Source organism: Bufo gargarizans, chromosome 1 (assembly GCF_014858855.1).
Source record: "Bufo gargarizans isolate SCDJY-AF-19 chromosome 1, ASM1485885v1, whole genome shotgun sequence".
Lineage (NCBI taxonomy): Eukaryota > Metazoa > Chordata > Amphibia > Anura > Bufonidae > Bufo > Bufo gargarizans.
In genome coordinates, this window is record NC_058080.1 from 398,376,199 (window position 1) to 398,389,326 (window position 13,128).

At 41.8% G+C, this 13,128-nt stretch overlaps 1 protein-coding gene across 3 annotated transcripts in view; it reads right to left on the bottom strand.

Moving 5' to 3' along the window:
* The window catches only part of LOC122920998 (myoneurin-like), an 80,696-nt gene that overhangs the window by 45,280 nt on the left and 22,288 nt on the right, over positions 1-13,128 (bottom strand). The window contains exon 1 of one of the 3 annotated variants that reach the window (XM_044270875.1): positions 8,727-8,844. The exons of the other annotated variants lie outside the window; for them this stretch is intronic. The gene's annotated coding sequence lies outside the window, so the exon portion shown is untranslated. Of the gene's footprint in view, positions 1-8,726; positions 8,845-13,128 lie in introns of those variants that run through there. 3 annotated transcript variants of the gene reach the window in all.

Genomic DNA, 13,128 nt, shown 5'->3' on the forward strand with positions numbered 1-13,128 from the left:
AATTTACAAATCTGACATGCGTCACTTTAAGTGGTAATGGCTTTGGAATACTTTTACTTATCCACGCCATTCTGAGATTGTTTTCTCGTGACACACATTGTACTTCATGATAGTAATAAATTTGAGTCAATATATATCTCCTTTTTAAAAAAAAAAAAATCCCAAATTTACCAAACAAATTGTAAAAATTAGCAATTTTCTAAATTTCAATTTCTCTGCTTCTAAAACAAAAAGTAATACCTCATAAAATATTTATTACATAACATTTCCCACATGTCTACTTTATGTTGGCATCATTTTGGAAATGTCCTAAAAAAATAAAATAACATTACAAGGCTTAGAAGTTTAGAAGCAATTCTTAAAATTTTTAAGAAAATTTCCAAAACCCACTTTTTAAGGACTAGCTCAGGTCTGAAGTCACTTTGTGGGGCTTACAGAGTGGAAACCCCCCCGTAAATGACCCCATTGTAGTAACTACACCCCTCAAGTTACTTAACCGCCTCCGGACCGCCTAACGCAGATGTGCGGTCCGGAGGCGGCAGCCCTGCGCAGAGTGACGCATATACGCGTCATCTCGCGAGAGCCGAGATTTTCCTGTGAACGCGCGCACACAGGCGCACGCGTTCACAGGAACTGAAGGTAAGCGAGTGGATCTCCAGCCTGGCAGCGGCGATCGCTCGCTGGCAGGCTGGAGATGTGATTTTTTTTAACCCCTAACAGGTATATTAGACGCTGTTTTGAAAACGGCGTCTAATATACCTGCTACCTGGTCCTCTGGTGGTCCCTTTTGTTTGGATCGACCACCAGAGGACACAGGTAGCTGTGTAAAGTACCACAAAACACTACACTACACTACACCCCCCCCTGTCACTTATTAACCCCTTATGAACCCATGATCACCCCATATAGACTCCCTGATCACCCCCCTGTCATTGATCACCCCCGTCACGCTCCGTTCAGACGTCCGTATGATTTTTACGGATCCACGGATACATGGATCGGATCCGCAAAACACATACGGACGTCTGAATGGAGCCTTACAGGGGGATGATCAATGACAGGCGGGTGATCACCCATATAGATTCCCTGATCACCCCCTGTCATTGATCACCCCCCTGTAAGGCTCCATTCAGATGTCCGTATGATTTTTACGGCTCCACGGATACATGGATCGGATCCGCAAAACACATACGGACGTCTGAATGGAGCCTTACAGGGGGATGATCAATGACAGGCGGGTGATCACCCATATAGATTCCCTGATCACCCCCTGTCATTGATCACCCCCCTGTAAGGCTCCATTCAGATGTCCGTATGATTTTTACGGCTCCACGGATACATGGATCGGATCCGCAAAACACATACGGACGTCTGAATGGAGCCTTACAGGGGGATGATCAATGACAGGCGGGTGATCACCCATATAGACTTCCTGATCACCCCCGTCATTGATCAACCCCCCTGTCACTGATCACCCCCCCCCTGTAAGGCTCCATTCAGACGTCCGTATGATTTTTACAGATCCACGGATACATGGATCGGATCCGCAAAACGCATACGGACGTCTGAATGGAGCCTTACAGGGGGATGATCAATGACAGGCGGGTGATCACCCATATAGATTCCCTGATCACCCCCTGTCATTGATCAACCCCCTGTAAGGCTCCATTCAGACGTCCGTATGCGTTTTGCAAATCCGATCCATGTATCCGTAAAAATCATACAGACGTCTGAATGGAGCCTTACAGGGGGGTGATCAATGACAGGGTGGTGATCACCCCATATAGACTCCCTGATCACCCCCCCTGTCATTGATCACCCCCTGTAAGGCTCCATTCAGACATTTTTTTTGGCCCAAGTTAGCGGAAATTAATGTTTTTATTTTTTCTTACTAAGTCTCATATTCCACTAACTTGTGTCAAAAAATAAAATCTCACATGAACTCACCATACCCCTCACGGAATCCAAATGCGTAAATTTTTTTTGGCATTTATATTCCAGACTTCTTCTCACGCTTTAGGGCCCCTAAAATGCCAGGGCAGTATAAATACCCCACATGTGACCCCATTTCGGAAAGAAGACACCCCAAGGTATTCCGTGAGGGGCATATTGAGTCCATGAAAGATTGAAATTTTTGTCCCAAGTTAGCGGAAAGGGAGACTTTGTGAGAAAAAAATAATAAAAAATCAATTTCCGCTAACTTGTGCCAAAAAAAAATAAATTCTATGAACTCGCCATGCCCCTCATTGAATACCTTGGGGTGTCTTCTTTCCAAAATGGGGTCACATGTGGGGTATTTATACTGCCCTGGCTTTTTAGGGGCCCGAAAGCGTGAGAAGAAGTCTGGGATCCAAATGTCTAAAAATGCCTTCCTAAAAGGAATTTGGGCCGCTTTGCGCATCTAGGAGAAGTTGGGCAATGTGTTTTGGGGTGTCATTTTACATATACCCATGCTCCAAAGAGCACCTTTAGGATTTCACAGGTCATTTTTTACATATTTTTATTTAAAACTACTTACCACACATTAGGGCCCCTAGAATGCCAGGGCAGTATAACTATTCCACAAGTGACCCCATTTTGGAAAGAAGACACCCCAAGGTATTCCGTGAGGGGCATGGCGAGTTCCTAGAATTTTTTATTTTCTGTCACAAGTTAAAAATGATGATTTTATTTTTTTAGTTTTATTTTTCTTACAAAGTCTCATATTCCACTAACTTGTGACAAAAAAATAAAAAATTCTAGGAACTCCCTATGCCCCTCACGGAATACCTTGGGGTGTCTTCTTTCCAAAATGGGGTCACTTGTGGCGTAGTTATACTGCCCTGGCAATTTAGGGGCCCAAATGTGTGAGAAGTACTTTGCAATCAAAATGTGTAAAAAATGGCCTGCGAAATCCGAAAGGTGCACTTTGTAATATGTGCCCCTTTGCCCACCTTGGCAGCAAAAAAGTGTCACACATGTGGTATCGCCGTACTCAGGAGAAGTTGGGCAATGTGTTTTGGGGTGTCATTTTACATATACCCATGCTGGGTGAGATAAATATCTTGGTCAAATGCCAACTTTGTATAAAAAAATGGGAAAAGTTGTCTTTTGCCAAGATATTTCTCTCACCCAGCATGGGTATATGTAAAATGACACCCCAAAACACATTCCCCAACTTCTCCTGAGTACGGCGATACCAGATGTGTGACACTTTTTTGCCGCCTAGGTGGGCAAAGGGGCACACATTCCAAAGTGCACCTTTCGGATTTCACCGGTCATTTTTTACAGATTTTGATTGCAAACTACTTCTCACACATATGGGCTCCTAAATTGCCAGGGCAGTATAACTACGCCACAAGTGACCCCATTTTGGAAAGAAGACACCCCAAGGTATTTCGTGAGGGGCATGGCGAGTTACTAGAATTTTTTATTTTTTGTCGCAAGTTAGTGGAATATGAGACTTTGTAAGAAAAAAAAAGAAAAAATAAAAAAAAATCATCATTTTCCGCTAACTTGTGACAAAAAATAAAAAGTTCTATGAACTCACTATGCCCATCAGCGAATACCTTAGGGTGTCTACTTTCCGAAATGGGGTCATTTGTGGGGGTTTTCTACTGTCTGGGCATTGTAGAACCTCAGGAAACATGACAGGTGCTCAGAAAGTCAGAGCTGCTTCAAAAAGCGGAAATTCACATTTTTGTACCATAGTTTGTAAACGCTATAACTTTTACCCAAACCATTTTTTTTTTTGCCCAAACATTTTTTTTTTTTATCAAAGACATGTAGAACAATAAATTTAGGGAAAAATTTATATATGGATGTCGTTTTTTTGGCAAAATTTTACAGCTGAAAGTGAAAAATTTCATTTTTTGGCAAAAAAAACGTTAAATTTTGATTAATAACAAAAAAAGTAAAAATGTCAGCAGCAATGAAATACCACCAAATGAAAGCTCTATTAGTGAGAAGAAAAGGAGGTAAAATTCATTTGGGTGGTAAGTTGCATGACCGAGCAATAAACTGTGAAAGTAGTGTAGTGCAGAAGTGTAAAAAGTGGCCTGGTCATTAAGGGGGTTTCAGCTAGCGGGGTTGAAGTGGTTAAAACTAATTTTACAAACGTTATTAACCCTTTAGGTGTTCCACAAGAATTAAAGGAAAATGGAGATGAAATTTCAAAATTTCACTTTAGCAGATTTTCTATTTTATTAAATTTTTTTCTTTAACACATTAAGGGTTAACAGCCAAACAAAACTCAATATTTATTACGCTGATTCTGCGGTTTACAGAAACACCCCACATGTGGTCGTAAACGTATGGTTTTTGGAAGGCATATTTTGCTGGATTGGTTTTCTGAACGCCATATGTTTTTTATTTTTCTACCGATCGTCTTGTGCAGGGGCTCATTTTTTGCAGAAAGAGTTGAGGTTTTTATTGGTACCATTTTTGGGTACATAGGATTTTTTGATCATTCATTATTACACTTTATGGGGCAAGGTGGCCAAAAAATTGGCTGTTTTGGAACATTTTTTTTTTTTTTTTTATTTACAGCGTTCATCTGAGGGGTTAGGTCATGTGACAGTTTCATAGAGCAGATCGTTACGGACGTGGCAATACCCAATATGTATACTTTTTCTTATTTATTTAAGTTTTACACAATAATAGCATTTCTGAAACCAAAAAAAAATGATGTTTTAGTGTCTCCATAGTCTGAGAGCCATAGCTTTTTTATTTTTTGGCCGATTGTCCTAAATATGGGCTCATTTTTTTTGCGGGATGAGGTAACGGTTTGATTGGTACTATTTTGGGGTATATTGGCCTTTTTTGATCGCTTGGTGTTGCACTTTTTGTGATGTAAGGTGACAAAAATGGCTTTTTTTTTTACACCGTTTTTATTTTTTATGGTGTTTGATGATGTGATATATTTATAGAGATGGTCGTTACGGACGCGGTGACACCTAATATGTGTGTTTTTTTTTGTTTTGTTTTATAGGAAAAGGAAATTTCTTTTTTACATTTTTATTTATTTATTTTTACTTTTATTATTTTCACTTTTTTTTTTATCAGTTCCCTCTTGGATCTTGAGGATCCAGTGGGGCTGATGGTTGTACTATACTTTGCAATGCTCTTGCATTGCAAAGTATAATACAATCAGATGCCTGTAGGTGGCAGCACTGGACGCCTATACCATGGCAACCGGACGCCTTTGCAAAGCGTCCAGTTGCCATGGCAACCATCGGGCGCTGCGATCGCAGCAGCCCTGATTGTTGAGAGAGAGGGAGCCCCCTCCCTCTATTAACCCCATGGATGCCGCTACTGATTTTCAGGCGCCATGTAAAGAAACTCTGAGGTACCGCAGGGCTCCAGATGGCGACCAAAATGGTCGCTAATGCGACTTAGAATTGCAAAACGGTGACAAGACTTTGTAGTCTTGTCGCCATTTGCACCTAGACCCTCCACTGTTCTGCCTCTTTAAGAAGAAAGGGCTTTCATCCAGCAGACACACGCGAGTTGCACCGACATGGCACGCGCTGCTCTCAGCGCGTGCAATGTTCTCCTCAGCAGCACAGGGGAGAAAGAGGCAGTCCCTCCCCCTGTGCCGCTGGTGTCACCAATGGACTAATAGCAGGGAGGAGGAAGGGAGGGGCTGTCGCCACTGCGCCACCAATGAATATAGTTTATGCCTGAATACAAATGCAGCCTGCGGGTGTTGGCCATATCCCATACCCGGGCACCCAGCCTCTATGTCATAGAGGTTGGGTATGGGATATGGATATAAAATATATAAACAATAAATAAACATATTACATATCGCCACACCCAAAAAAGTGCTAACTATTAAAATATAAAAAAAAACTCCTATGCGGTGAACGCCCTACCAGAAAAAAATAAAAACCGTGCAATTTGCAATTTTTTTGTAACCTTGTCCCCCCCAAAAAATAGGATAGGACTGTTTCATTATAGTCCAGATGTTCCATAAAATGCGGAATGCACGCAGCTTTTTTGGCGTTTTATTTTTTTCGCATGGTATCGAGTATCGCAATACATTTTTTATGGTATCGAAATCGAATCAAAATTTTGGTATCGTAACAACCCTAGGTAAGACATGTCTTTTTTATTATTATATCGTAAATATATGCATTTTTTATTTGGCTCCTACATTTTTCAGGTTAGGAGCCAATGGCTCCTTGATATTTTTTTTTAGCCTGGAGCGCTGTACCCCTACAGGAGAGACCCCCCAAAAAAATAACCCCTTTTTTTAGAAACTACATCCCTTGAAAATGAAAATTACATTTTAAATTAATTTTAAGATTTTATTTTAAAAAAATCATTTTCACAATGGGTCACAGGAGAAAAAGGACCTCACGATTTTTTCTCATTTTCTACTAAATACGACAACACAACATATGTGGTCATAAACTGCTGTACAGGCACACTGCATGGTTCCATTATGGAAGCACTTATTATTACAGTAGGAGCAGGAGTGGAGAGTGCTAGCGCTGGTATTAGTCATTGCTTCCTGGTCTACTCTGGGCGCCACGCTGTGTCCCAACAGTGTCAGGATGTGCTGTGTGTAAGTGCGTACTATTATGTACACAATAAAAATTTTTTTTTTTAAAGAATCAGTCTCATGTGCTCACCCGATCAAAGCATCATACTATTATGGTGCATGATGGGAACTCAGCACAGCGATGTACATTAGGGGTTAATAATTGTGGCGCATCTGACACCAGGAGGGGGTAGATTAGGACTGGCATGTTAAACATTGTTCTTATTAAAATGTCCCCCATAGTTTTATAGATTTTTTTTTTAAAGAAATGAACAACAGTATAGGTTAAATTTTGTGTGAACAGAGGTGAAGGCAAAGTAGATTGGTGTCTTAGGGTGCATGGACACGAACGTATTTTTTTCCGTGTCCGTTCAGTTTTTTGCGGTCCGTATGCGGAACCATTCACTTCAATGGGGCCACAAAAAACTGAAATTACTCCATATGCATTCCGTGCCTGCCGGATCCGGATCAGCTTCAGAGAAAGTAGAGGGCTGTGCCATGAGGACAAAGTACTCCATTAGATTGACCAGATGGAGTCTCTGTCGTTGTTGCTAAGCTAAGTTTCACTTGTTTTTTGCACTTTATTATTTTTTGTTATTTCATTGCTGTATTTTATTAATTCAAGTCCCCTGATGAGTTGGCCTCATGCCAATGAAACGCGTCGGGCAGAGTGGTACTGGGATATAGCTATATACTGCTTGCTATCGTGTGCATATCTATATGTTTGTGCTTGGGCAGGACTATATATACCTGCTGAATTGCTTTATGTAGCTTTTCTCAGTGTATCCTTTATTGTGCCAGGTGTTAGTTCCCTCGCTTGCTCCCTTCCTCGACGAAGCTGGTCAGTCAAATGGCACGGCGTAGGGACCCCTAGGGATATACTAGTAGGAAGTAGACACGCAGTGGGATCGCCCTGTTTAGGGTCAGCTTGTTGATCCCCAGGTGGAGCACTACTAGAGGAGGGTTTACTAGAAGGAATAGACCCAGTTTTCCCTTCCCCCTCCCACCTAGTTCTCTTGGCACTAATATACCATTGTATTCATTCACCACTGAGTGATTTGTGACAAGTGTATTGCACCCTGGCGGCTGACCTTCTGCTTCCTTTTTGGGTATTTTAATGATGTATTAAAAGCGAAATCTTAATTGAGGTTACCCAACAGTTCTGTTCAGTTTTTTCTTATGTCGCAGCTACAATGCTGCTGCACTGCTGTCAAGTACTGCGCGGCTGTACAGGCCACAGCTGACTCTTGTTAACCTACTGATAAGGACTGCAGCGTTTAGGCTACTTTCACACTGGCGTGTCTGGGTCCGCTTGTGAGATCCGTTTCAGGGCTCTCACAAGCGGTCCAAAACGGATCAGTTCAGCCCCAATGCATTCTGAATAGATAAGGATCCGTTCAGAATGCATCAATTTGCCTCCGTTCAGCCTCCATTCCGCTCTGGAGGCGGACACTAAAACGCTGCTTGCAGCGCTTTGCTGTCCGCCTGATGAAACTGAGCCAAACGCATCCGTCCTGACTCACAATGTAAGTCAATGGGGACGGATCCGTTTTCACCGACACAATATGGTGCAATTGAAAACGGATCCGCCTCCCATTGACCTTCAGTGCAAGTCAAAACGGATCAGTTTGCATTATCATGAACCGTTTGCATTTTTGTTTGTTCATGGTAATGAAAACTGATCCGTTCTGAACAGATACAAGCGTTTGCATTATAGGTGCGGATCCGTCTGTGCAGATACCAGACGGATCTGCACCTAATGCAGGTGTGAAATTAGCCTTAGTCAGTCTGCATTGTTATTGGTCGCACAGAAGCCAGCTTTGGCCTGTACAGCTGCACGGTACTCGACTGCAGTGTGCCTGCGTTTCATCTGCGCTGTGTGGCAGGGGAAGGGCCAAAATACAGGAGAGGTACAAATCTTTCTTTTAAACTTGAGTGTGTCCACAAATGTTGATCAAACTGTTTTGGGTAAACAGTGTAATTTGACGTTTCTTATACAGTACCCTAGAAAACACATTTAAACCAGTGGACACTGCATAGCTTCCCAAACTAGAGGTCACAGGCGCTAGTCTGTATGTTGAATCTGCCATCCTGTTGAACTGGATGGTACAGCAAGAGCATGGCCCTGTCATAGAATACAAAATACAGAATACAAAATGACATATTGAAATAAATCTTTGAAAATACCATATCTTCTGACCTTCATTTCTTCAGCATAACCTGGCAGAATACATTTTATGTTCACCCGATAAACAGAATACAAAATGAGTACTTCCTTGGATAGTATTTCCGGATCAGGGAAAAATACTTAACGAGGTCTAGGAAGAAAGGAGTTCACTTTTTTTATATTGTGTATAGACAAGAGTATATTTCACTTATATAACAATCCACCTCGGGTACTGCAGAAACAAATGAGCTATACTATAGTGACAAAAGTATTGAGATTACACATTACAACTACAGGAACGTTCATGATCTCCCATTCTAAATCCATGGCATTGATATGGAGCTGGTTCCCACTTTGCAGATAAAACGTTTCCCACTCTTTCTGGGAAAGCTTGCTACCAGATTCTGGAGTGTCTTTGGGAATTTTTGCCGATTCATCCAGAAGATTTGTTTTGTCAAACACTGACGAGAGGGCCTGGTTTGCAATCTCCATTCTAGTTTATCCCAAAGGTGTTCAATGGGGTTGAGTTCAGGGCTCTGTGTTGGAGAGTCAAGTTCTTCCACACCAGACTCGCCCAACCATTCCTTTATGGACCTTGCTTTGTGAGGGAACAGAGAGGGGCCTTCCCCAAACTGTTCCCACAAAGTTGGTATACAATATTCCAAAATGTTGTATACTAAGATTTCTCTTCACTGGTACCAAGAGGCCTAGGACAACCCCTGAAAAACAAACCCATAGCATTATCCCTCCTCCACCAAACTTTACGGTTGGCACAATGCTGTCAGGAATGTAACGGACATTTGCAAAACCCAGACTTGTCCATTAGTTTGCCAGATAAAGAAGCACAATTCATTAATCCCACACCACTGTACCCTGGGAAAAAGTCTAAGGCATACCAATCTGTGCAGGGCGCACTATGAACAGCACAGGTAGTGCATTGAATGTAGGCCAGCTATTACAGCTAAATGATAAAGTACATAGTATTGGACTGTACTATTCAGGTTAAATTGCCGTGTCGGCACTTTGCGATAAATAAGTGGGTTTTGGGTTGCAGTTTGGGCACTTGGCCTCTAAAAAGTTCGCCATTACTGCCCTACAGTGACTCGATGCAGTAAGGACCTGTCCAGCCCATTCTAATCCAAGCCAGGTCCTCTCACATGGGTTTTATAGAAACTCCCAAAGCTGGAAATACATACTACTATTCTATAGCTTTTCGCCTTTCCTATAATATTCAAAACAGAGGCACAAAACTATTACATGTAATATACTGTAAGTAACCATGATAGTTACAGACTCTTACCAAGCAAAGCAATGCTGTCATTAACAGATGTTCAAAAATGTTTGTAAATGGTGAATCCACAGAGGCCTACAACGGGCATGTACACAGACCACTGATCTATGAAATCATGCGGCAAGATTGTGGACTACACAGACGAACATACAGTTATTGTGCCCTCTAGTGGCCTCGTACAAAAGAGAAATATAGATGTGAAAGATCCATTGTCAAATTCTCAGGTAGAGTTTTATTAATCCTAAATAATCTATTATGCCTCATTCACACGTCAGTGATTTCCATCAGTGACTGTAAGCCAAAACCAGGTGTGGATCAAAATACAGAACAGGTACACGTCTTATTTCTATGGAGGCTCCAATCCTTGTTTTGGCTCATAATCACTGACCAAAACACTGACATGTGAATGAGGCTTTAATCAGAGTAAGGGCTCATGCACACGACCGTATGCCCTCAGAGACATACGGTCGGTGAGCGTGCCATATGTCCCGGCGCGGCATACATCGTGCGCACGGGAGCGCACAGCATCATAGGTTACTATGATGCTGTGCGCATCGGGCCACCCGCGGGGCTATTGTCCCGCACTCATATGATATTACCTATGATGCTGTGCGCTCCCTTGCGCACAATGTATGCCGCTCCAGGACATATGGCTCACGGGCAGGGTTATTTTTGAGTGTGACAGAAATGTCAGATCTTTACTGGGCTATCATGATAGTCACACTCTAGGTCACGGTTTTCCAGCATGCCCTCAAGAAGCTCCAACAGGCCATATCTTGAGGATTTCCCAATGTGCTAATTATTGGTAGAGTTAAATTAATCAAATCACACCAGTAAAATTTAGGAAATCAGTAAAACATGGCTTGCTGGGGTTCCTTGATGACAGACAGATGTATGGCAATATACTCAGCGGCAGACTGACCATTGTCACTACCAGAGTAAAATCCCGATAGGCTGGTCAGGGCATGACATCATGGGCAAGCTGCCAGCAGATGAGGCATCTGCTCACTACACAGATATCAGAAGCACCTTGTTTCCTCATTTAATGGGTCAGAGTTTTCAGAAAACATTCAATATGTCATGTGAGTGCTGGGACCCCAACCGATCGCTAGAACGAGGAGAGAGAAGACCATAGACTTCCTAACCCCTTAACGACCCTGGGATTTTCCATTTTTGCATTTTCGTTTTTCACTCCCCACCTTCCCATAGTCCTAACTTTTATTTTTCCATTCACATAGCCTTATGAGGGCTTATTTTTTGCGGGATAAGTTGTTGTACTTTCTAATGGCACCATTGACGGTTGCATACCATGTAGTAGGAAGCGGAAAAAAAAAAATTCTGATAAAGGAGATAGAGATGAGAATATATACATATATATATATATATATATATATATATATATATATATATATATATATATATATATATATATATATATATATATATATATATATATATATATATATTCTCCCAAAAAACGAGGCAGCAATACAGAATAGCGTGAAAGGGTGAAGACCCCAAACTTTAATCCCCCAGCAACGTTTCGGCCTACTCAATGAGGCCTTTGTCAAGCTTGACAAAGGCCTCATTGAGTAGGCCGAAACGTTGCTGGGGGCTTAAAGTTTGGGGTCTTCACCCTTTCACGCTATTCTGGAGTGCTGCCTCGTTTTTTGGGATATATATACAGTGGAGGAGAAGCCTGCCTTCGTAGAGGAATTGCACCCAGTGCACACCATCTGACTGTGCTGCTGCTGTATTTGCAAGTAGATATATTCCACGGCACTTGAATTGGATGTTGGATCGCTTCTGTGGCCGCTGGCACGCAATTTTTCCACTTTGTCTGCAGTGCTGCCCAATATCTTGTTTAATATATATATATATATATATATATATATATATATATATATATATATATATATATATATATATTTTATTTATTTATTTATTTTACACTGTACAGTATGCGTTAAAATTGACCTGTTATCTTCATTCTCCAGGTCAGTACGGTTACAACGATACCACACTTGTATAATTTTTCTTGCGATTTAATACTGAAAAAAAAAAATGTAAACCTTTGAGGGGAAAAAATAAATAAATGATGATTACACTTAAGCCGAATCCAGGCCGTGTTACCACGGACCGCTCAGGCCGTGAAACACGGAAGTGTGCATTCGGCTTTACAGGTAATCGGATTTTCCAGACCCCACGACAGCACCACAGAGAGAGGATCTGCCTCCAGGGACAGGAAACCTACAGAATAAAAAGGTGGAGCCTCCTTCCACCAGACAGTGGTTTACAAAGCAAGAGAGGGACTCCAACCTAAGTTCATCCAGCTTATCATATACAACATAAAAAACACACTTTTTTTTTTTTTTTTTTGCAACACCCAGTGATAACCGAAATCTCAAGGAAACCCAGGGAGGGAATAAGGAAGGGTGCTGTCATTAGGTCTGGAAAATCCGATTACAGGTAAGTGTAATCATCATTTTTCCCTTCCCCCCCACGACATCACCAGAGAGAAATACAGAGAACAGCAGGGGGGGGGAAACCACTGCTTGAAGAACATTTTTACCAAAGTAGAGATCAGAGGAAGAGTTGAGATCCAAACGATAGTGTTTAAAAATAGGTAGAGGGAGTGGACCACATGGCAGCTCTACAAATTTGCTCAATGGAAGCACCAGATCTTTCTGCCCAAGAAGTAGAAATAGAACGCGTGGAATGAGCCTTCACCGAAACAGGAGGAGACAAACCAGATTTCAAATAGGACAGAGAAATGCAGAGTCTTATCCACCTAGCCAGGGAACTTTTAGAAGCCTTCTTACCCTTGTTCAGTCCCGAGAATAGGGCAAACAAGGCAGAAGACTTTCGCCAATCCTTAGTCGATTAAAGATGAAGTTCAACAGGCAACGTCTCACATCTAAGGTATGAAACTATTCTTCCTTAGGGGACTTGGGATTGTCACAAAAGGAAGGAACCACTATTTCTTGGGATCTATGGAACTGTGATGAAACTTTTGGCAAAAAGGCAGGATCAGGTTGTATAATGACCCTATCCTCCAAGATCGTTGTAAATGGAGGATCTTTAGAAATAGCATGTAGTTTCGCCAATTCTACGGGCTAATGTAAGCGCCAAAAGCAAAACCAG